General features: G+C 55.7%; 1 protein-coding gene across 1 annotated transcript in view; it reads left to right on the top strand.

The window, feature by feature from the left end:
- Window positions 1-763: 763 nt before the first annotated feature.
- Window positions 764-22,962, top strand: part of RASGEF1A (RasGEF domain family member 1A) — a 71,068-nt gene continuing 48,869 nt past the window's right edge. The window contains exon 1 of the mRNA XM_064370075.1: window positions 764-991. The gene's annotated coding sequence lies outside the window, so the exon portion shown is untranslated. The remainder of the gene's footprint in view (window positions 992-22,962) is intronic.

Here is a 22,962-nt window from a genome sequence, read left to right on the forward strand (position 1 = left end):
GAGACATTCCCAGCTGAATCCCAGTGCCCTGTCTGACACCTGGCATACAGTAGGTGTTCAAGACACAGGGACTAAGTGAGTATGCAAGGTCCTCAGCCTCTTCAAGGGTGCTGTGGGGCTCCTCTCCATTCTTCCACACAGACCCCTCCACTTGGGGGCTTCATGGCCCCAGACTTGTTTCACACTGGCCTGAGTCTGACTGCTTCCGAGAGTCACTGGCCCCACCCCGGGGTCAGGCCAGAGGGTGTCCGTTCAGAAGGTGTCCGTTCAGAGCGACAGGAGGTTTCACTGGACGCCAGAAGACCTGCGTCCTGCTTCAGTGGTTCTGGAATCTCTCAAGGTGGCTTTGGAGCCTTGCTCTGCCACTTACCAGCTCTGAGAGCCTGCAGAGTCACCGCACTCCCCGCGCATCGGTTTACTAACCTGTCCAATGGGAACAAACCCAACACCAACCTTATAGGGCGATTGCGATAGTTAAGGGCTTGCCCACGGAAGGGCTTTCATAGTCCCCTGCCACTGATAAAAATTTTGCCAGCTCTGCAGGAGTCCCGAAAGGGCCTTTTAAATGCGGTGGCCGCATCGCCTCCTAGGTTAACCTTTTTAAATGAGAGCCTGGCCCGCCCTTTCCTGGAGCCCGCCCTGTCCCGGCGCCCTCTGCCCGAGCCCCGTCCCGCGTCCTACCTCCTCCTGCCCCCTGCACCTTCGCCCCGCACCCTCCTCCCTCTGCGCCCCGCGCCCGCCCGCTCCCCGCGCTCTCGCGCCCGCTCCGTGCCCGCTCGGCGCTCGCTCGCTCGCTCGCTCGCGCTCCCCGGCGCCGGCTGCGGAGGGAGCTTCTCTGCCCGCAGCTGGCGCAGCGCGGGGGCGGCCGCGGGTGGGCGGGTGCCGCGGGCCCGGGCGCCGAGCATGAGCCGCCGCCGGCGCCGGCCGCGCGCTGCTCGGGGCCCGACTGCGGCGCGAGGGCGGCGCGGGAGCGACGCTGGCCCGGACCGAGGTAGGCAGCGGCCGCGGACCCTCCGTCCCTCGGGGACCCCCGCCCCCGCCCGGGGCCGTGCTCTCCGGTCGCGGCGCGGGCAGGGCGGGTCGTGCGCCGGCCCGAGGTCCCGCCCGGCGCGGCCGTCGTGGGGCCGGGGCGCGGGCTCCGGGCGCGGGGCGGGGGATGCGCTCGGGGGAGGGCGGCGGGGAGCCAGGTGCGCGGAGTTGCTGAGAACTCCGCCCCGGGCTGGACGGCGCCGGGACCCCCTGCACCCTCCGCCTCTGCAGGGCACCGGGCGGGCCGGGCTGGGCCGGGCGTGGCGGGAGCGCACGCGGCTGGCAGGCGTGGGCACCGCGGGCAGGTCCGCTGCCCGGAGCCTGGCGTGGGGGAGGGGGCTGGGGAATCGGAGGAGCTCGGGGCTGCGCAGTTGGAAGTTTCCATTTGCTCTTCTGCATTCTGGGCCCCACCGTGGCATCTCACGCCCTTGCTGTTTGGCGAGGAATTGGGGCTTGAGCTCTGCATTTGGGGGAGAGGGCCAGGGCTGTGGCAGGTGTCTCCCTCTCCCTGCTGGGCAAGGGTCATTTGAAGGACCACGCTCTCTTTGCCCTGGGCCTTGCCGGCCGCAGGGATGGGGCAGGTGCAGCTGGTTCTGGTCTGAGGGTCGGTGAGTGAGAGGTGGGCGCGGGAGTCCCCTGCTGTGTGGGGAGGGACGCGCTGGCATGTCCTTGTGCCCTGCATTTCTGGCTGCCTCTGGGTGCTGGACCTGGTGGATATTTAGAGAGGCCGCTGCCTGCCTCTTGGGAGCCATCTGGGGGCAGAGACCTGGTGGTGGCCTGGGCTCCCTCCCTCTCTGCTCAGAGCGGTGAGCTCCCCTCTGGTTCACTCTCCCCTCTACTGCCACTCTTCTCCCACTGTCCTGGGTGGGAAGGACCCAGATGGTCATCGGTCCCAGGAGCCTGAAACACAGGAGTCAGGCTGGGCGCAGGGGAGGCTCCCAGAGGCCTTGGTTCCCTCCGCTCCCCAGGGCTCTCCGCTGCCATCCGGATGCAATCTTGCCTGTCCATCTCAGGGCCCTGGAGTCTAAGGGGTTCTGGGGGGCCTCCAGCCTAGAGGCCACAGGTCTTAATTAGTGAATCACCGGCAGGCTGCAGGCCTCTGAGACTCAGTTTCCCCATCTGTAGACTGACATGGTTTTGATGACTTCCGAGGGCATTTTCACCTTGATGTCCAGTGGCACTTTGCTTTGGAACCTCAGGACCCCAGCCCAGGAAGGGAAGATTCAGAGTGGGGGCACATGAAAGACCTCGGCTGGGTGGCCAGGGACATGTGGGTGGGTTCTTTGCCCCTCCAGCCAGTGTGTGTCCTTAGAGCTGTGGGTGGTAGTGGCCCAGCTGAGGTGGGGGTGCAGCAGGCCTGCAGGTCCTGCTTCTGAGAAGGGCGTGAGCTGCTTGGATCCCCAGGCTCTCTGATGAAGCGGAGAAGCTCTGTCCTCCTGCACATGCCCCTGGGTTTGTGAGCCAAGCAGGTGTCCCAGGTGTGCCTTGGCCTGAAGTCCAGCCAGCGAGTTTGTTTTTCTCTGGGAGGCATCTTTGAGCTGCCAGCCGGATGGCTCCCTTCCACCTGGCAAATTGTAGAAATGGAACAGTTCACACAGAGCAGAGGGGTTTTTTGGTGTAACTTAGCAACTGCAGTCAGGGGAGGAGGAGGAGGAGGGAGAAATGGCATTTGTGCTTGGAAGTGGTCGGGATGGGGAGAGCCACGCACACTAGTGGCCCCCGGCGGTGGGAGGGGCCGCTGGGGAGGTGAGCGAGTGGACATTGGGACACAGTGTGGTCAGGAGCCCCTGAGCACACTGGTCCCCACCTGTAGAATGACGCCAGGGGCAAGATGGGACAGCTTTGGTTGGCCTTTGGTTTTTAGCCACAGAACCGTGGGTTTCACAGAAGCCATATTTGTCAAATAGGTCAAGTGAAGGTGCTGTGCCAAGGCAGGGATTGGGGCAGAAGATTTGGTCCCCACCAACTGTCCTCGGGAGAGGGGCTGGCAGAGGGATGCTCTTCTCTGCGTGGCCCACCCCAGAGGAGGGGCCCTGGGCTGGGGGTGGGCCCTGGGGGCATAGCAGATGGGGAGGGAGACTCAAGGCATCTCCCCACTCTCTGCTGCCCCTTGGTGGCCCCTCCTTCCCTTTCCCCCTTTTCCTCCTAAGGCCATCTGCTTCGGCCCAGCGCTCTGGCTGTTTTTCTCTCAGAGCTTCCAATCTGCCTCCTGTAACTCCCACCCACTCCAACCTGCCTCCCAGCTCCTCTGCCCTCCCCTGCCCACTCCCTGCTGGGGAGGATGAGTGTTTACTTAGCAAGGGTGTGATGTGCAGAGGGAGGGGACTGAAGTGGCACTGGTGGGCTGACAGCCGTAGAGGAGGGCCTCTGATGCCCACTGGTCGCCTGCTGGGGGTGTCAGAGGCCCTCCCTTACGGCTGTCAGCCTGACCTGCGGGGGTCCAGAGAGGGCTCACTGCCCACTTTTCTGGGCACAGAGCCTGGGGCTGTGGGTGTGTGAGAGTGGGCTCTGGATTGGCCCAGAGTGGCGAGCTGCCAGGAGTCTATGCAGAATGTCCCTGCGTACTAGGACAGCAGGAATTCCCCAGCTAGCAGCCCCGGAGCAGGGTTTGGGAAGGTCAGCCGGTGTGGCCCAGCAGTGGCTTGGTGGGCACTGTGTGAAGAGAAGCCCTAAAGCCCCTCGGGGTCCTGGCCTGCTCAGAGTGCAAGAGGGACTCTGGCCTCAGGGCTTACCACCTGGGACAGGCTGGCAGAGGCTGCCCCAGGCACTGTGACAGGGGTCTGTGAGGGGTGTCTGGCTGGGAGTGGGCAGGTGCAAGGGCCCAAGCAGGGCCTGTGCTGTGAGGGAGGGTGGGTGTGAGTGCTGCTGTGGCCATCCATGCCCGGTGGACTGGAGAGGGAAGCCAGGCAGGGAGAGAGCAGTCAGGTGGCCCCAGCTCTGCTGCAGCACCTTCCAGGAAGCACATGGGTGCCTTTGGGCATGATTCAGAATGACACTCAGTTATCCTGCCCTGGGAAGCTTCTCCCCACCTGTGGTTGCCTGCCTTGCCCTGGGCACTGCCCAGGCTGGGGCTAGGGGCCAGGCTGTGGGCCTGTGCTGCCCAGGGCAGCCAGCAGGGGCTCCGAGGCCTGCCTGTCTCTTTTGAGTGGGCTGTGGGGTTCTTTGTGAATTCAAGGAGCAGAGGCCAGCACCAGCTCGAAGAGGAGAGGCCTGGGCTGGGACTCCAGACAGAACAGCCCAGGGTGGGCACTTCACACGTGGGATGCAAAGATGTCACTGCCTGGTTGGCAGGTGCTTCTCCTTTTTAAAAAACAGCAACAAAACTTGCTCAGCCGTCCCCACCCTGGTCGCTGTGCGGGCTGACTTTGAAGACGTACATGTTCTCTGCTCACTCCATATCCTCACTTCCCACTCACTCCCACCCACGCCAATCTGCACACACCTCCTCCAGTCCAGGGATATCTTTTTGAGAGGCCATGGACGTCTACTGCCCTGCTGCCAGACACCCATCTCCTGGGCTTGGCCAGCCCTTGGTTCTCCTCCTCATGTCCTGGGACACTCAAAGTCCCTGTTCCTCAGGACCTGGGCTCAAACGCTCTTCCCAGCCACAGCGTCTGTTCCCTCCTCTGTGCTGATCTGCTTCTAGCTCCCATCAGCCCCTACCTGTCCTCTGGGCTTTGTCAGCCTGTGAGCCTGTCAGATGCCTCCCAGGTGACGATGCACATCATCATGACCCTGAACCTTGGCTGCCCCAGCCTCCCCATCTGAATAAGTGGGCAGCCAGCTCTCCCTCGCCCCCTCTGCCAGGTTCCCTTTGCCTGGAGTTGTCAGACAGTCTGGGGCACCCCATTCCAGACCTCTCTTCTGCCCCTTCTGCCTCTCCCTGCTCACTGCCACCTCTGTGGGCCGGGCTGCCACCCCCTGGCCGGAACAGTGCAGTGGCCTCCTTCCCCTGCAGTCTCTTCTCCCACTCAGGGCATGGGCTCTGCTGGGACTCCCTCCCCTCAGGCGGCTCCCAGCCTTCCTCGGGTGCCTTCCTGAACCTTCTGGCTGTGCTGGGGGCCTGGGGCTGCTCTGCAGAAGTTGCCCTGGGTGTACTTGTCTGTGATCCCCTGGAGTCCAGTCTGCACCAGGCCTCTTGGAGCCCAGCCATGAGACAGTGGCCGTGCTGGCGGACTCAACTAACATCCTCAGGGAGGTGCATCAAAGTGCCTGAGCTGCTGTGTGTGGTGGGCAGAGGTGCCTGACCTGGGCCACGTTGCTGTCCCCACACCAGGGAGAGGTCAGGAGAGGGGAGCAGACCTGAGAGCTCTGGGACGGTCTGGAGAGATGGTGTCTGGGGGGATGCTGTCTGAGGTCCTGGACCAGGAAGGAATCCTGGGGTCAGGGCTGGGAGGCCAGCACCCTGTTTGTTGTCACCACTACTTCCGTTTCTCCAAGTGTCACCCTCAGACTCTACCTTGAAGAGAGAGTTCTCCCTGGATCCGGTTGCCATGGCAACGCTGTTAACAAAGAGTAGCTTCTGTGGAGGAGGCTGGTGGGAGCTGGGAGAGGAGAGGGGGCGTATTCTGAAGGCTTATCAGCAGGGTTTGCTTCCCCGCCCCACACCAAGGTTGCCCAAATCTGGTAGACCCTCCCCCAATGTCTCTGCCTATGGGGCTCTCCAGGTCTCTAGTACCCAGACCCGACGAATGTGAATGTCAGGCAGCCTTGAGTACATCTGGGTGTGGCCTGGACACCAGCCGAAGCTGGGGCACTGGGGCAGGCCTCCTCCTTGGGGCCTAGGGGGACATGCCCAGCCACAGCACCAGGTACTTCCCAGGTATTTTGTCCCTGTACAGATGCAGACTCCAAGGCCCAGATTTCTCCTACCTGGACTTCTCTGCAGGCTAGTTCTGTGCCCACCTCATTCTGGCTGGTGCTTTGAGCATGCCCTCTGGGCCCCGCTTCTCTTCCCAGGGCTGTGGTCTGGATGGAGGTAATATGCAGAGACAGGCTCTGGGTGGGAGCTGGGCAGCCCCGGCTTTGCTGGCTGAGAAGAGGAGGGTTGTCCCCAGTTGCTAGGACCCAGGCCTCTTCCCTCAGAGCTGGGGAAGGAAGGCAGGGCCAGAGGCGGGGTGAATGGACCAGTTGTGAGGATGGGGCTTGGACGAGGATGGAGCTTGGGGAGTTCTGGGGGTGCCCTGATGCTTTCATGAGTTAATTACTCAGAGCAGGGAGGGGGCTTCATCAATTACTCATTTTATTATTGCTGTTAGCAGTGGGTAGCTGGATGAGAAGTGGAGTCCCCCACAGGCCAGGCCAAGCCAGGTGAGCATCGGTGGCACCTGGGAGAGCCCAGGCTGCCCACACTGTCCTCTGCAGGCAGGGCCCTTCCTGCTTGGCCCTGCTACGGAGACAGGGCCTTCCAGGCCCCATGCCTCTCCCTCCTCTGGCCTGGGTGTTTCTGGGAGCTGGGCTCACCCTGACCAAGCTGGAGTGAGTTGCACCTGTTGTGAAGTAACCTGCAGGTACCTGGGCCAGATCATCTGCCCTGCGGAGAGTGGTGGTGGTGGAGAGGGTTAGGAGGGCTTAGGAGGGGCTGACAGTAAACTGCATTGGCAGGTGTGGCCAAGGGTCCCAGCTGTACTTCATGGAAAGGCCAGGGCAGCCAGAACTACTTCCAAGAAGGGGAGGGCGCTTCTGCAAGGGTGGGGCCTGGAGGGAAGACCTACAACTGAGATCACAGCCTGGTGGGTGTGCAGTCAGCGCTGGCTCGGAGATGCCTGCACAGATGTCAAAGAAACTGCCATTCAGGCCATGTGTTCCGACTACAGCACAATTAGGAGAGAAAGTGATAACAAAATAGATAACTCTAAAAGAGTCATATATTTAGAAAATTTGAAATGCATGTTTAAATGATGGGTCAAAGAAACAATGAAATCAGAAGTTTTTGGGGTTGTGATAAAAATAGAATGCTGCACATTGTGGGCTGCGGCCATCGAGTGCTACACACCCTGCTGATGTCTGGAGAGCCCAGTTGTACAAGAGAAGTCCACGCCCAGGTACCCTCCTTGGCTCCTGCAGTGGGAAAGGTGGGAGGGGGCGGACCAGTGGCCAGGCCTCCTGTGGGCACAGGAGTCTCCCTGCTGGGGTCCTGAGAGAGGGGTGGACCCTGGCTTCTCTGTGGGGTCCCAGTCTGGGGAGCTGCCTGGCCCTTCCTGTGGGCACTGGGGTTCCATAGTGGCTCTCTGGCCTGCTGTAGCACCCAGGGTAGGACTCCAGGGCAGCATGGCATTCTCAGCCCTGCAGGGCAGGACACCAGATGCATCCTGGGGTGTGCCCAGTACAGAGCTGTCTTATGGGAGGCGACTGAGGACACTGTCAGGGGAAGACAGAGGAAGGGGTCTCCAGGGCAGCACCAGTGCCAGGCAGGGCCCAGGCTACAGAGTAGAGAGAAAGGAGCAGCAGGTGTGGGGAGGCCGGTGGGCCGGTGCCCTCAGCCCATCCTGCCCGTGCCCCGGCCTGGGTGTGGTGTGCAGGCATGTGCAGGGGGCACATGCAGGTCCCAGATGCTGGGACGCTGTCCAAGGGCTCTGCTGGGCGTTTCACCGACGTGTGACATAACCCACCTTTTTTTGATATCAGGATCATTACACCAATTTTGCTGATGAGCCTCAGCGGTCTGCAGAGAGGGGCGGAGGCAGAAATTGAGGCCAGGTCACTCCTGTGCGCTAGGAAGCATGTTATAGAGCAGATGGTGTGTTTCTCTGGTGCCTCCCTTCATCTCCCTGAGCCTTCCTGCCATCCCTGACCTGCCCCTCTGTCCAGCCCCTGAGCTGGCCATCTCCCTTCCCGCCCTTGCAAGTGGTTTCCCCTGCCCCTGTGCCTCCTGAATGCACACTCCCACCTTGGGGCTCAGCTGGATGGCCTCAGCGGGGAGCACCTCCACCTCCTGGAGGGGAGGAGGTGCCCCTCCTCTGGGTTGCTGAGCACTTGTTCTGTGTCCTCTCATCTTGTCCCTGCCTGTGAGGGCTGTGACTTTGTGCCTGGGCTTGGGATTCTGATAGAAGGATTTAGAGTGGGTGCACCCTCAGGGACATCTGTGTGGGAATGACCATGCAGGGAGGAGAGGAGGCTGGACAGAGGTGCAGTTGCAGCCCAAGTCTAGCCTGACTCCATGGGGACTCTGGAGTGTCAACTGACCCACAGCTGGCCTCCCTCTGAGGCAGGGGAGTTAGAGTCTGGCCCTTGCACTGCTCAGCCCTTGGTTGCTGGCGTTCCAGTATTCTGCAGAAGGCTGCAAGCCTGGGGCAGTCTGGGTAGGGCCCAGCTGCAAGTCCCAGGGGGACGCTGCTGCTACCCCTAGGCAGGAGGCTATCTGCTGTGCCTGCAGGCCCTCAGCCGGTCCCTGGGGGGGCTCAGAATGGAACCTCAGGTCCAGCTTGCCCCTGAGTCCCACAGCACCTTCACCCTGCTGGGATGTTCCTCTTCCTGGGGTCACTGTGAGTGTCCGTAGGTTCTTCTCTGTGCTCCTGGCTGCCGGCCCCAGGACGAAGTGCTGTGCTGGTGTGGTACACAGAGGAGCTTTGTCTGTTTGTCCAGGAAGAGACTGACTGACAGTCATATTGTTAACCCTGGGCTCAGGCTGGATGGGCCAGAGATGAGGGAACCAGAGACCAGGGACAGCCCCAGGCCAGTGAAGGCAGTGCAGTGGGCCGGGAGGAGGGCTGAGTAGGAAAGGCTATGGGCCGGGAGGGAGGGCTGAGTAGGAAAGGCTATGGGCTGGGAGGGAGGGCTGAGTAGGAAAGGCTATGGGCCGGGAGGAGGGCTGAGTAGGAAAGGCTGTGGGCCAGGAGGGAGGGCTGAGTAGGAAAGGCTGTGGGCCGGGAGGAGGGCTGAGTAGGAAAGGCTGTGGGCCGGGAGGGAGGGCTGAGTAGGAAAGGCTGTGGGCCGGGAGGGAGGACTGAGTAGGAAAGGCTGTGGGCCGGGAGGAGGGCTCAGTAGGAAAGGCTGTGGGCCGGGAGGGAGGGCTGAGTAGGAAAGGCTGTGGGCCGGGATGGAGGACTGAGTAGGAAAGGCTGTGGGCCGGGAGGAGGGCTCAGTAGGAAAGGCTGTGGGCCGGGAGGGAGGGCTGAGTAGGAAAGGCTATGGGCCGGGAGGGAGAGCTGAGTAGGAAAGGCTATGGGCCGGGAGGAGGGCTGAGTAGGAAAGGCTATGGGCCGGGAGGGAGAGCTGAGTAGGAAAGGCTATGGGCCGGGAGGGAGAGCTGAGTAGGAAAGGCTGTGGCCCGGGAGGAGGGCTGAGTAGGAGAGGCTGTGGGCCGGGAGGGAGGGCTGAGTAGGAAAGGCTGTGGGCCGGGAGGGAGGGCTGAGTAGGAAAGGCTATGGGCCGGGAGGGAGAGCTGAGTAGGAAAGGCTGTGGGCCGGGAGGGAGGGCTGAGTAGGAAAGGCTATGGGCCGGGAGGGAGAGCTGAGTAGGAAAGGCTGTGGCCCGGGAGGAGGGCTGAGTAGGAGAGGCTGTGGGCCGGGAGGGAGGGCTGAGTAGGAAAGGCTATGGGCTGGGGAGTCTGGGGCCTACACATCAGCCCCTGTTGAGGCCCTCTCTCCACTCTGGCTCCCAGCTGTCCTGCTGGGCCTGGTTGTCAGGAGGGCCATGTGCCCAGTGAGCTCTTCCAGCTTGCCAGGGGGCCAGCTCAGGTGACAGCACATGGGCTGCCCGGAAAGCCCACCAGGCATGGAGAGGCTGCTGAGTGGGTGGATGGTGGGTGTGGGTGTCACAAAGAGGAGATGGAGGCAATTCCTGTGGGGCATCCGTCCAGTAGCCCTGCAGCTCAGCAGCTCCCCCAAGCCTGCCAGGCCCTCCAAGTCTCCCTGCCAGTGTGCCCTGCAGCCCACCCAAACTGAGCTGCTCTTCTCCTCCCAAGGGGATGGCTGCCTGGTGTGGCCTGCAGCTTTGTCCCCAGGAAATACACTTGCCTTTCTGGCATGAGGCATAGAGTGGCAGGTGGCCCTGAGGGAGGTGGGACACCAGATTGGCTATGAAAGAGGAGGGCGAATGGCATGGGGCAGGGGAGGTGGTGACTAAGGCCAGACTTCACCCTCCTGCTGCCCCACTAGGAGGAGTGACTTTACCCTCCACAGCCCCCTCACCTCAGGCCTTCTGACAGGCCAGGCCAGCCTTGGGGGCCTCCCACTCACAGAATCCCTCATCTCAAGATGAGACACTTCATACCCACCTACTCAGATGATGCAGGCTGTAGAGTTGACTTAAAACCTTGGCTCAGTTTCCCCATCTTTCAATGGGGAGTAGACTGGTGCAGGCTTCTGGGGACTCAGGGGAAGGCAGGCCTCCGTAAGGGCACCCCTCCCCACAGCTCTGAGCCACCTAGTGTAGAGGCAGCTTTTGTCTGGGATCCTGAGTAGGGAAGGAGCTCACCCCAGATGCCCACTGGAAACCTGCCCCAGCCTAATTGGTCTCTGAGCCTCCGGAACGGTGACACTGGAGGCCCTCGTGTCCTGGCCCAGCCAGCTGCCTTCCCCTGCCTCGCCCTGTCCGCCCTCTCCAGGCTGCAGCCGTGTGCCTTGGTCAGAGCACTGGCTGCCTGGATGGTGGGAGTAGTAGGCACTGGCCCCAGGAGTCTGTCAGTCCTAGGGGGCACACCTTTCCCCGGCTAGTGGGGACAGCCATGCACCCCCATGGAAGCCCAGGGGAGAACCCCTGGCTGCAACCAGACATTATACAGCTGTGTAAAAAGGTCAGGGCAGCCTAACGCGGCGTCAGGGCTAGCGCTGGAGAATGTGAGTCCCAGGCCTGCTTTCGAACGGGGAGGGCACCACTGACGGGACCCTGGACTCTGTCGTTGCCCATTGCTGTGTGCCGTCAGTATCCCTTGGGGAGGTCCAGGGGAAGCACAGGGGATGACGGGGTCTGAGAACATCCCCACTGTCCTAGGAAGGAGAATGTCACTTGGTGGAACCTGCCTGCAGTTCAGATGGGACAGAGGTGTGGAGGAGGGGCGGGCCAAGGCACCCTGGGGCAGCAAAGGCAGAGGCAGGCTCAGTCCCAGAATCCTGCCTCCCAGGCACGACCCATGTTCCGCCTTCCCCACTAAACACTGTGTTGTGTTGGTGGGACTCACTGGGAAAGGCCTCATCTGCCCACCTGATGAGGGGCGTCTAGATACAAGTGGGCCCAGGGTGGGCATGCAAATCGCCACCACTGTGTTGGCAAGGATTGGAGGGGTCAAGAGCCCTGCCGGTGCTGATAACCAAAAAGTGGTTGGTCCAGGGTGTGGACCCAGGCCTCACAGCTCCTCCCCCTCGCTGTGGCCTCTGGAGCCATGTGAGAGACTGAGGTGCAGCTCACCCTCACCTGCCCCTGAGAGATGGACTCAGGCAGAACCATTGCAGAGCAGAAAGTTGGCCTGTGAGAGATGTGTCATCATGATCCCACCCACTGCAGGCCATGCACGCCAGGCACGGCCCAGGCTCTGGGAATGTAGATACAACCTGAAAATAGACAGAAATTAGCCTAATGACTTGAGAAGGAGGGAGAGGTGCCAGGAGGGAAAAATGAGGGCAGCCGCCGGGTTCGAGCAAAGCTCTGAAGGGAGGAAGGGGGTTTCTGGTTGCAGGGGGAACAGCTAGTGCCAGGCCCCAAGACGGACTCATGCCGGTGACCCAGGAATGGCAGGAAAGCTGGGGAACACAGACCTGGGGTTTCATGCCACCTCATGGCTTGTCTGTGTCTGTGTGCGGATGTTGCCAGCAGGGGCACTGCTGCCTGGCTGTGGTGTGCACTGGTCCACACCAGACACACCTCAGCCCCAACCTGGAGAGAACCGGGGATGGGAGCCTGTGTGGGGGAAGGTGCTGAGGTCCAGAGTCGCACTGAGTGTGGGGTGCCCTGGGAAGCCAAGAAAGGTACCCGTGCATCACGGTGTGGGCAGGGACCCTGGAGAGGCCACTCCGGTCTGCGTCTTTGACCTCACTTTCTCACTCTCCTCCCTTGGCAGTTGCTTCCCCCAGCCCCAGCCACCACCCCACCAGCCCTTTCTTTCCTTGGGGCTCCTGTTCCTGTTCTTCTGCCTGTGTGACATGCCCCTCAGCCCTCGCCCATTTCTGGGCACATGCTCCAGGGAGGACATAGCCACTCGCAGCTGGATCAAGAACCAAGCTCTCCACTGGCTGCCTGGCTGCTGGCTGCTGTGTGTTCCGGGGAGGCCTCCAGCAGCACCTGCCGCACCTGCCCCTGCACGGCCCGCCTTGTTCTGACTCCAGGCCCCCTCAGCGTCCTCACCCCACCTGTGGCATGTGGGACACAGTGTGGCCAGGACAGTCATTAGCATGAGCTCCGTGAAGTCAGTTCACTCTGGGTCCCCTGGGGGCCTCCTCCTGGACAGTGCTCCCTCTAGGCTGGGGACAGCCTCTGCCTAAACACTGTGGCAGCTCTGGGGGGCAGGAGAGAGCAGGCAGGTGGAGAGGGCCTCCCCGATGATGGAGTGCAGCTTTAGCGTTGCTTGGCAACCAGGGGAGGAAGGAGGGCATAGGAGGAGCCTAGACCACACTATGCCCCCACTCTGGACTGGTTCTCCTCTGGGTGAGTGGGGTGCCAGTGGGCAGAGAGGGCCGGGAGCCAACCCAGAGTCTTCCCAGAGGAGCCAAGGGTGACGGGTGCCCAGGAACGGCCACACACCCACCACCTGGTGGTCCTGAGCCGTTACCTGTGCCTACTCCCACCCCAGCACCCCTAGCCCTGGCTCCAGGATTCCCTTGATGTGGGAGTCTGGGTTTTGGTTCCAACTCTGTCCCTGACGAGTATCCTGTGTCCTTGGGCAGACACTTCGGGTCTCTGGCCTCAGTCTGTGCTGCTATGAAGTGCCAGTGGCACTCCTCACTTTCTCAGAGCAGTGGTTGCAGAGGGTACATGGCAGAGCTGTGATGTTCCTGTCCTGCTCCGAGTGCAGGCTCTGGGCAGGGCTGCGAGATGAGGAGTGAGGAGTGTGCCTGCACCCAGAGGGTGCAGACCTGTTCTACCTCTGAGCTACAGCTCCCAGGTGAGGGAGCTGTCCGCAGCCTTTGGACAAGGGTGTAGCCCTGGGGCTGGTCAGGATGGTGATCAACTCTTTCACCTCAGCCTGCTCCACTGTCCAGGACGTCCCAGAGCCATCCAGGCCCAGATGGCAGTGGGCAGGGTAGGAAGGAGCAATGCTGAGTGGGCAGCCTAGGCGGGTGGGGCTGGGCAGCTTGGCCCGGTGGTGTGAGGGGCCTGGAGGATGCCAGCTCCTGGGTGGGGCCATGCAGTGTGGTGACTTTGGGAGGTTTCCTGGATCCTGCTCTCCTTCCTACTGGGCTTTCCCACTACAGCCAAGCCAGACACCGGCCAGAGGAGCTGGGCTGGGTGGGGCTGGATTCTGACTGGCAGTGACCAGGCGGTGGCCGGAGCTTCCTGGAGGTGCTGGAAACCCCACACTTCCCGGTTTCCTCTCCAGATGCCTGGGAATGAGGAGCCTCTGCCTGGGAGGAAAGTCCCCAGCGTTCTCAGCTGAGTGTGTCAAGAGCGTGGGGATAGAGGGGCCTCCAGTGGGCCCTGGGGCCACCAGCTGCACAAGGAGGTCCCAATGTCAGACCCCATGGAGTCACTGGTGTCATTCCTTGTGTGCCATGAAGGGACTGTCTCCTTTCTTCCCTCTCTTTAATCATGGATTCTGAGGGCCCTAGGAGGAGCCCCTGCTTGGAGCTTACCCCACAGAGACCTGTTCTACCTCTGAGCTACAGCCTCAGTTTCCAGCCTTGCCTATGGCCACAGACACTTGCTCAGGGAGCACAGCCTTATGGACTCCCAGCCCCCACCCAGCCTCCTGCTTGCAGCTGAGGCCCAGAGGCTGGGTTTCACCTGCTGTGACTTGGGTGTGAAGGTGTCAGTTCCGGGTCCTGAAAGAGTAGATGGCCTGGGCGCGGGGTTAGTGGTGCTGCCGTGAGCCCCGAGGTAGAGAGGACAGGAAGGACCGGCAGGAAGAGTGCAGCCCACAGCGGGTGGAGGTCTGGGCCAGGCCCACAGTGCCTGCAGGATATGTGCCTGTTAAGGAAACCCATGCCCTTGGCAGGAGGGCTGGTGCCCTACCACACAGATCTAAACAGGGGCAACAGGTGGAGGCCATCAGCACTGGGCCGTCAGCTCCTCTGCCTCTGCTGAAAGCCCCTGATCTTGGGACAGTGAGGGGAAATCAGACCTTCGGAAAAGAAAGTGCACTGTGTCTGCCTCACAGCCAGGTCCCCTCCCTTCCCAGGAGTCCATGGCTGAGCAGAGTCACTGACTACACAGAATTCATCAGGAGGGAGCAGACACAGGATCTGAGCCCTGCTTGGTGGCTGACCAAGGCCTCCTGTCCACCCTCCCTCCCTCTGGCTGTGTGCCTGGGCTGCCGTGCCCCACTGGAAGGTCAGCCTGCCAGTGGCCTACTTGGTGGCCCTCTGACTGTGACTTGGTGCCCTGCCCTCCCTTCCCAGGCAGGCCTGCCTAATATAAAGGCTGCTGGATGTGGAGTCCCGCAGCCCTGCAGCCCACCCCTTCCTCCCTGCCTTCCAACCCCAAGTGCCTGGCCAGGCTCTTGACTCCTGGCCTGGTTCCCCTACCCCCTACCCCAGGCCTGGCTGTGGAGAGGTGGGTCTGCTGGTCTTTCTGCTCCGTCTGGAGTGCCCTGCTCTATGCCCCACCTGCTGACGCCCTTGAAACTAAAGATGTGTCCACGATGTGGAGTGTGACTCTGTATGCACACAGGGTGGGTAGGTGGCAGTGCCGTGCACACACAGAGGAGTGCCTGGGTCAGCCCTCTATGCCCCCAAACCCCCTCTGCTCCTGGGGTCTGCCCTAGGCACGTCACTGCCCTTGGCCATCCCAGCATCAGTGGTGACAGGTGCCCTCTGCGTCCTCACCCTCTGACAACACTTGCCATGGCCAGGGCCAGCTGGGAGCTCGACACCACTCTGTGTGTCGGGTGTCACTACCACCCAGCAGGGCCTCCCTGTCTGCTGCTCCTGCATCACCAGCGGTCCGTCTTGTTGGGGAGACTCCCTGCGGCACAGTGCCTTCACCTGTCCCCTCTGAATCTGACAACAGCAAGGAGAGAACTGGTACTTGTGAGGGTCAGGGGGCTGGTCCACACCACTGCTGGGCCAGATGAAGTGGCTGTGCACGGGGAGGCAGAAGCATAGGGGTCCCGTGAGCCGGAGAGTGTGGAGGCAACGACCTAGATTCCCAACAGTTCGGACAGGGCGAGCTCCCCAGCTATCACTCAACAAGCACATTTCACAGCCTGCTCAGGGCTCGCACAATTAATAGGACTGTGGCGTCCTGACTGCGTCTGGAGGTGAGGTGGCTTGGCTGTGGGCTCTGGGCTGACATCTCAATTTTCACAGCGGCCTGCATCCATCACACACACTGACACCTTGTACTCAGTGGCAAAGCAGGGGCAGTAAATCGATCTGTATGGCTTTTCCTTTTCTGGCATGCGTGGGTGTGTTCTGGAAGCCATGCTGTTCCTGCTCCAGCCTGTGTGCCTCCTAGGGGACTCCAGCTGAAGCGCAAATCCCAGGATGGTGAGGGGACCCACGAGGTGCATCAGGCAGCAGCAAGTGCAGGTGGGAAGCACGCAGTCCTCATCCTGGGGGAATATTGCAGACCTGGTATGGAATGCACGGGATGCTTCTCATGAGGGCTCCAGGCAGCTGCTGCTGGCTGATCAGTGCTGCACGCTGGGACTGCGGCAGGAAGGGAAACTGAGTCTCAGAAGTGGGGTTGCAGATGAGTGCCATGAGGCCCCTGCCCACAGAGCAGGCCTCTTCCTGCAGCCCTTCCTGCTGGATTTCTGGGTTTCTGGCACCTTCCTGGCCTCCATCAGGGGGATAGGTACTGCCTTCCATGCCCTGCCACCTCAGAGGCGCTCCCTAGAGTGAGGCCCAGGCCCTTCCTCACACATTCCCTTCAGCTGTGAGCCTCCCTGCTGGAGCCTCTGTCTGTGCCTGGCCTCGGGCTGCTCCTGCTGGCGCATTCCCACCTCGATCCAGGTGTCTCTGGCTTCAGCAGGGCTGCCGGTCGGCGCCAGGGTCCATTGAGCCTTGTTCCCCAGGGCCACTGCTCCCCAGCCTCCAGCCCTCTCTGCCCATTTCAGCTGGGAAGCCGCCATTGACCAGGTGACAGGTGGGAAAACAGCAGAGCCACGATGACCCTCAGGTGCCTTTGACATTTGACCTGACCTAGGGAATAGGTGAGGGGCAAATGTAAGCAAGGAGTCAATGAAGAATGGAGCGTGGAAGGGACCCCCTGGGGTACCTGACCCTCTTCCCCTTCAGCACACCCCACACTTGGGGTTCTCAAGTCTGGCTGTGTGCTGGGCTCCTATTGGGTTGGCAGAAGAGTCCAACTCCAGAGCCACGCCCCCAGACTCTGATTGGGTCAGCCTGGGGGCAGAGCCCAGGAATCTGTTTCTAGCCGTCCCCCCCCCCCCCCCCGCCATCTACTTGGGTGGGGTGGGGCACTTTCTGAGAGTGACTTATGTCAGACAACAGGCGGAATTGACACTGACCTGGGTCAGCTGGAACTACTGTGCCCTATGGCTGGTGATAGCACGTGGATTTGGGAGGTGGTCTCTGTGTCCCCCAACAGGGAAACCATCATAGCTGCTCAGGAGTTCCCATGACAGGTACTCTCCCCATTCCTCCATTCTGGGCAGCCCTCCTCTCCCCAGCTGTAGTGAAATCAGCATCCCGGCAGCTGGCTCCCAGGCAGCACTCCTTCATAGCCCTGAGACCGTGTCGCAGCCAAGGGTGCACTGTGCTGGAGGAGGTGCCCCACAGGGAGCTGCTCTGGTCCCTTAGGCACATGTCACTCACCACTTTTTTCTAGAAGAGGAAGCTGAAGTTCAGAGAGGCGAAGGACTTTTGCCAGCTCCCTCGGTGGGAGACACAGGTAGATCCTGGCCGCTAGACCCTGCTGTGAGCACCGTGCTGTCTCCCTCGGGGGTTTTCCTAGGAGGGCACTGAATCATCTTGCTTTTAAATATACATTAAACACATGTGATATGCAAGAGCACCTTGCCTGATTAGGGAGCAGCAGACCCTGGTGTCTGCATCAGCCGTGGTTGGAGGGGGCAGTTGTCGGGGCACGAGCATCCTCTGTTTTGGACTCTAAGGATCGGGGGACACTCCAGGGCCCAGCCCATCCTGCCCATTGGCCTTCCCAGCTGGTTCCTTCTGAGGGACAGAACTGGCCTTGGTCAGCAGGCAAGGGGGAACAGGAAACCCCAGAGCCAGCCAGGGGCCAGGATGCCCTGCTGGCCTGAGCCGTGTGCAGACAATGACATTTCAGTCCCATCTTGGCAATGATGTCAGCTAGCCTGGGCAGGACCCTGCACCACTGTGCCTGGGGGAGCAGAGCTGCTGACAGCAATGGGAATGGGCCAGAGTGCGGCTGGGCTTGCTGGCCAAATCACCAGCACTGTCTTCCTTCTTAGAGCTGTGGGAGCCGTGGAAGTGCTTTCAGAAGCTGAGGCCGACAGAACCCTCTTCCCCCAGGACCCTGACTCGGAAGAGCATGGTTAGCTGGGGTGGAGTGGGGTCCCTGTAACTCCACATTGAAAAGCGGATAACCACTTGGATGAGATCATGCCAAGGAGGCTGGACAGACAGATGGTCACATGTAGGAAGTGGGTAGCATGCCAGCAGGTGGGAGCTGGCAATGGCTTGGGTGTGGGGCAGTGAGGGGATGGCTGCGGGTCTTGGCTGCTGTCCTTGGAGTCTGGTTGGTCCTCAGTCGTGGCATCCGGCTCCTCAGATGGACGCAGCTGCCCAGGTCTCTCTCTCTCTCAATTGGTTCTTACGCTAAGATTTCTTCTGTTGCCTGGAGAGTCTGTTTCCTCTGGGGTCAGTTCTTCCCTACGTGATTTGGGATTGTTTCATGCAGGTGAGAAGTCACCTCATCCAAGGAGCCTTCTTCAACCAGCCATATTATCACCAACGGAGCCCCCGCCTCCATCCACTCCTGGCCCTCCCTGCCTGCTCTAGTTTTTTCCACAGCACTTGTTGCTGGCTGGTGTGTATTTGCCTGTTTAGTATTTGTGTCTCCCCTCAACCGTTTATGCCTCATGAGGCCCAGGACTCTTTGGGTCATGTTTATGACCATATCCCACCATCTAGAACAGGATGAGGCAACCCTAAGCCCCTGGAATATAGTCATTGGATGAATGAATATGATTACTTAGCCTTATACTCAGGCAAAAAAAGTGAATAAGAAAAAAATCCACAGACCAGTTGAATAAAGGGGAAACCCCAAGCACATCATTCAGAAAAAAAAGCCTTATTAGCTCATTCTCACTCATAATAAGAGAAATACAAATTAAGCCTACAGTGAGACCATTCTCACCCGTTAGATTATGGCACCTATGAGGAACATCGAGTGCTGTCCTGGGAGTGGGATGTTGGCCATCGTCATCTTTTCTTCTAAGAAACTGAAATAGATAATTCGCATAAAAAACTTTTCCTTTTTAAAGTGCACAATTTAGTGGGTTTTAGTATGTTCACAAATGGAACCATAATCTCTCATTCCAGAACTTTTTTTTTTTTTTTTGAGACTGAGTCTCACTCTGTTGCCTAGGCTGGAGTGCAGTGGTGAGATCTCAGCTCACTGCAACCTCTGTCTCCCGGGTTGAAGTGATTCTCTGGCCTCAGCCTCCTGAGTAGCTGGGACTACAGGTGCACACCACCATGCCTGGCTAATTTTTTTCAGTTTTAGTAGAGACAGGATTTCACCATGTTGTCCAGGCTGGTCTTGAACTCATGATCTCAGGTGATCCACCACCTAGACCTTCCAAAGTGCTGGAGTTACAGGCATGAGCCACAGCTCCCAGCCTAGAACTTTTAAATTATCCCCTAAACTACCTCTTCCCCAAATTAGTGGTTACCAGCTCCTGGTAACCACTAACTTATTTTATGACTCTAGGAATTTGCTTATTCTGGATATTCAGATAAGTGGAATCATGCAACATGGCCTTTTGTGTCTGATTTCCTTCTCTTAGCATACTGTTCTCAAGTTCCTCCATGTTGTAGCATGTTGGTATCTTATTCCTTCTTATTGCTGTGTAATATTCCATTGTATGGATAAACCATACTCATTAGGTAATGGATATTTAGGTTGTTTCTACTTTGTGGCTAATATGAAGACTGCTACTGTGAACATTTGTATACAGCTTTTGTGTGGACAGATGTTTTCAAATATTTTGTGGAATATAAGGAGCACAATCGCTGGGTCATGTGAAAAACTTCATTTAACAGTTTGAGGAACTGTAGCATACCATTTTCTGAATGGGTTGCACAATTTTATATCCTTACCAGCAAAGTATGAGAGTTTCAGTTTCTCAGCATCCTCAGTAATACTTGTTACTACTGTCTTTTCTATTATATCCACCCCAGTGGGTGTTAGATAGTATCTTGTTATGGTTTTGATTTGCATTTCCCTATTGATTAATGATTTTGAGCAATTGTAATGTGCCTATTGGTCATTTATACATTTTCTTTAGAGAAATGTCTATGAGGGCTTTTGCCCATTTTTAATTGGGTTATATTTTTATCGTTGAATTGTAAGAGTTCTCAATATGTTCTGGATACTAGACCCTATAACATACATGGTATATAAATATTTTCTCCCATTCTGAGGGTAGTGTTTTTCATTTTTTCTTGATAGTGTCCTTTGAAGCACAAGTTTTTCATTGTGATCGAGTCCAATTTATCTCTTTTGAAATTTGACTGCACGTGTCATATTTAAGAAACTATTGCCTAATCCAAGGTCACAAAAATTTATACCTGATTTCTTCTAAGAGTTTTATAGTTTTAGGTCTTACATTTGTGTCTTTGATCCATTGGAATTCATTTTTGTATATGGTACGAGGTACAGGTCCAAATTTGCTCTTTTGTGTGAGGCTATGTGGTTGTCCCAGCACTATTTGTTGAACAGAGTATTCTTTCCCCATTAGATTATTATGACACTCTGGACAAAAATTGAGTGATCATGGTGGTATGGGTTTATTTCTGGATTCTGACTTTTATTCTGTTGATTTTTAGATCTATTGTTATGCCACTACCATATGATCTTAGTTACTGTAGCTTTGTAGTAAGTTTTGAAGTTGGGAAATGTGAGTCCTCCAACTTTGTACTTCTTTTTCAAGATTGTTCTGGTTGTTCCAGGTCCCTTTCTTTTTCACATGAATTTTAGGAACAGCTTGTCAATTTGTGCATCAACAACAAAGCCAGCTAGAGTTTTGATAGGGATTGTACTGAATCCAGAGGTCAATTTAGGGAGTACTGCCATCTGAAGAACATTGTCTTCCAATCCATGAACATGGGATGTCTTTCCACTTATTTAAGCCTACATTAATTTCTCCCAACTATGTTTTGTAGTTTTTAGTGTACAAGTCTTATACTTTTATTAAATTTATAAGTATTCTATTCTTTTTGATGCTATTATGAATTGAATTGTTTTCTTGATTTTATTTTCAGATTGTTTATTACTAGCATATAGAATTACAGAATTGATTTTCATATATTGATGTTGTATCCTGTAGCCTTGCTGAATTTATTTATTAGCTCTAGTAATGTGTGTGTCTGTGTATGTATGTGTATTCCTTAAGACTTCCTGTATGCAAGATCATCTGCAAATATAGATCATTTTACTTCTTCTTTTCAATATGGGTGTCTTTTTTTTTTTTTTATCTTTTTCTTATCCAATTGCCCTGGCCAGAACCTCCAGAGCAATGTTAAATAGAAGTGGCAAGAGCAAACATATTTGTTTTGTTTTTGATCTTAGGAGGAAAGCTTTTGATCTTCTACAATTAAGTATGATGTTCTGGATTTTTCACAGATACCCTTTATTGGATTGATGAAGTTCCCCTCAATTGCTAGTTTGCTGAGCATTTTTAAAAATCTTCAATGGATGCTGGATTTTATTAAATGATTTTATGCATCTATTGAGATGATTGCATGGTCTGTTGATACGGTATATTACATTGATTTTTGTATGTCAATCTAACCTTACGTTCCTTGAATACATACTGCTTAGTCATGGTGAATATTTAAAAAATATGCAGTTGGATCTGATTTGCTAATATTTTGTGTTGAGGAGTATTGCATCTATATTTATGGATGGTTTATGTTGGTTTATAGTTCTTTTTCCTTGTGATTTTGTTTCCTGGTTTGAGTATAAAGGCAATAATGACCTCAGGGAATGAGTTGGTTAGTGCTCTTTATTCTAGTTTTTGAAGGAAATAGTAAGGGATTGGTGTTAATTCTTCTTTAAATGTTTGGCAGAATTCACCAAGGACTTTGGCCCTGGGCTTTTCTTTGTAGGTGAGAAGTTTTTTGATTACTGATTTAATATCTTGTTATAAATTTTTTCTGACCTGAGTAAGTTTCAGTCTGAGAGATTGTGTTTCTCTAGGAATTTTCCCATTTCATCTAGTTTATCTAATTTCTTGGCAAAAAGCTGTTCATAGTATTCCCTTATAGTGCTTTTTATTTCTGTAAAGTTGGTGGTAATGTCCTCTCTGTTTTATTAATTTGAGTCGTCTCTCTATTTTTTTCTTGTTCAGTGTAGTTAGAAGTTTGTCAATTTTAGTGATCTTTTTAAAGAATCAATTTTTGTTTTATTAATTTTCTCAATTGTTTTTCTACCCTCTATTTCATTTACTTCCACTCTTTAGTATTTTCTTCTGTTATTTTTGAATTTAGTTTGCTTCTCTTTTCCTAGTTTCTCAAGGTGGAATGTTAGGTTATTGATTTGAGAACTTCCTGGTTTTTTTTTTTTTTTTGAGATGGAGTCTTGCTCTGTTGCCCAGGCTGGAGTGCAGTAGCACTATCTCAGCTCCCTGTGCAACCTTTGCCTCCTGTGTTTAAGAGATTCTCCTGCCTCAGCCTTGTGAGTAGCTGGGATTACAGGCACACACCACCATGCCCAGCTAATTTTTTGTATTTTTAGTAGAGATGAGGTTTCACCATATTGGTCAGGCTGGTCTCAAACTCCTGACCTCATAATCTGCCTGCTTCAACCTCCCAAAGTGCTGGGATTACAGGCATGAGCCACCATGCCTGGCCCTTTATGTTTATTAATATGGACATTTATAGTTTTACATTTTTTATCTTAGCACTGCTTTTGCTGCATTCCATAAGTTTTGGCATGTTATGTTGTCATGTCCATTTATTTTATAATATTTTTACTTAAGTAAAATTGAGAATCCCTTTGTGGTTTCTTCTTTTTCTATTGGTTATTTAAGAATATGTTGTATAATTTCACATATTTGTAAATTTCCCAGATTCTTTTTGCTTTTGAATTCTGTTATTTTGTTGTGGTCACAGAATATGCTTTATATAATTTCAGTTCTTTTAAATTTACTGAGATTTGATTTATGGCCTAACATAAGGTCTCTTCTGGAGAACGTTTCCCATGCACTTGAGAAGAGTATGTATTCTGCTGTTGTTAAGTGGAGTGCTCTATTGATGTCTGTTAGGTCTAGTTGGCTTATAGTGTTGTTCAAGTCTTCTGATTTTGGTTTTGTTTTTCTTTTTACCAATCTACTCTCTAGTTGTTTTGCTCATTATTGAAACTGGGGTCATGGAATTCCCCAACTATTTTTGTTGAATTGTCTTATTTCTTCCTTCAATTCTATCAGCTTTTGCTTCTTGAATTTTGGGGCTGTGTTGTTAGGTACATATTTTTTTGTAATTGTTTTATCTTGTTGATGGATTAACCCTTTAATCATTATAAATATCCTTCTTTGTCTCTATTAACAATTTTTGTCCTAAAGTCTGTTTTGTCTAATATTAACATAGCCATTCTGGCTCTATTTTGATTACTTTCTGTATGGAATATCTTTTTTCATATTTTCACTTTCAACTCACTCATGGTTTT

This window comes from Aotus nancymaae, unplaced genomic scaffold, assembly GCF_030222135.1.
Source record: "Aotus nancymaae isolate 86718 unplaced genomic scaffold, 86718_ANA_hifiasm-v0.15.2.pri h1tg000099l, whole genome shotgun sequence".
Lineage (NCBI taxonomy): Eukaryota > Metazoa > Chordata > Mammalia > Primates > Aotidae > Aotus > Aotus nancymaae.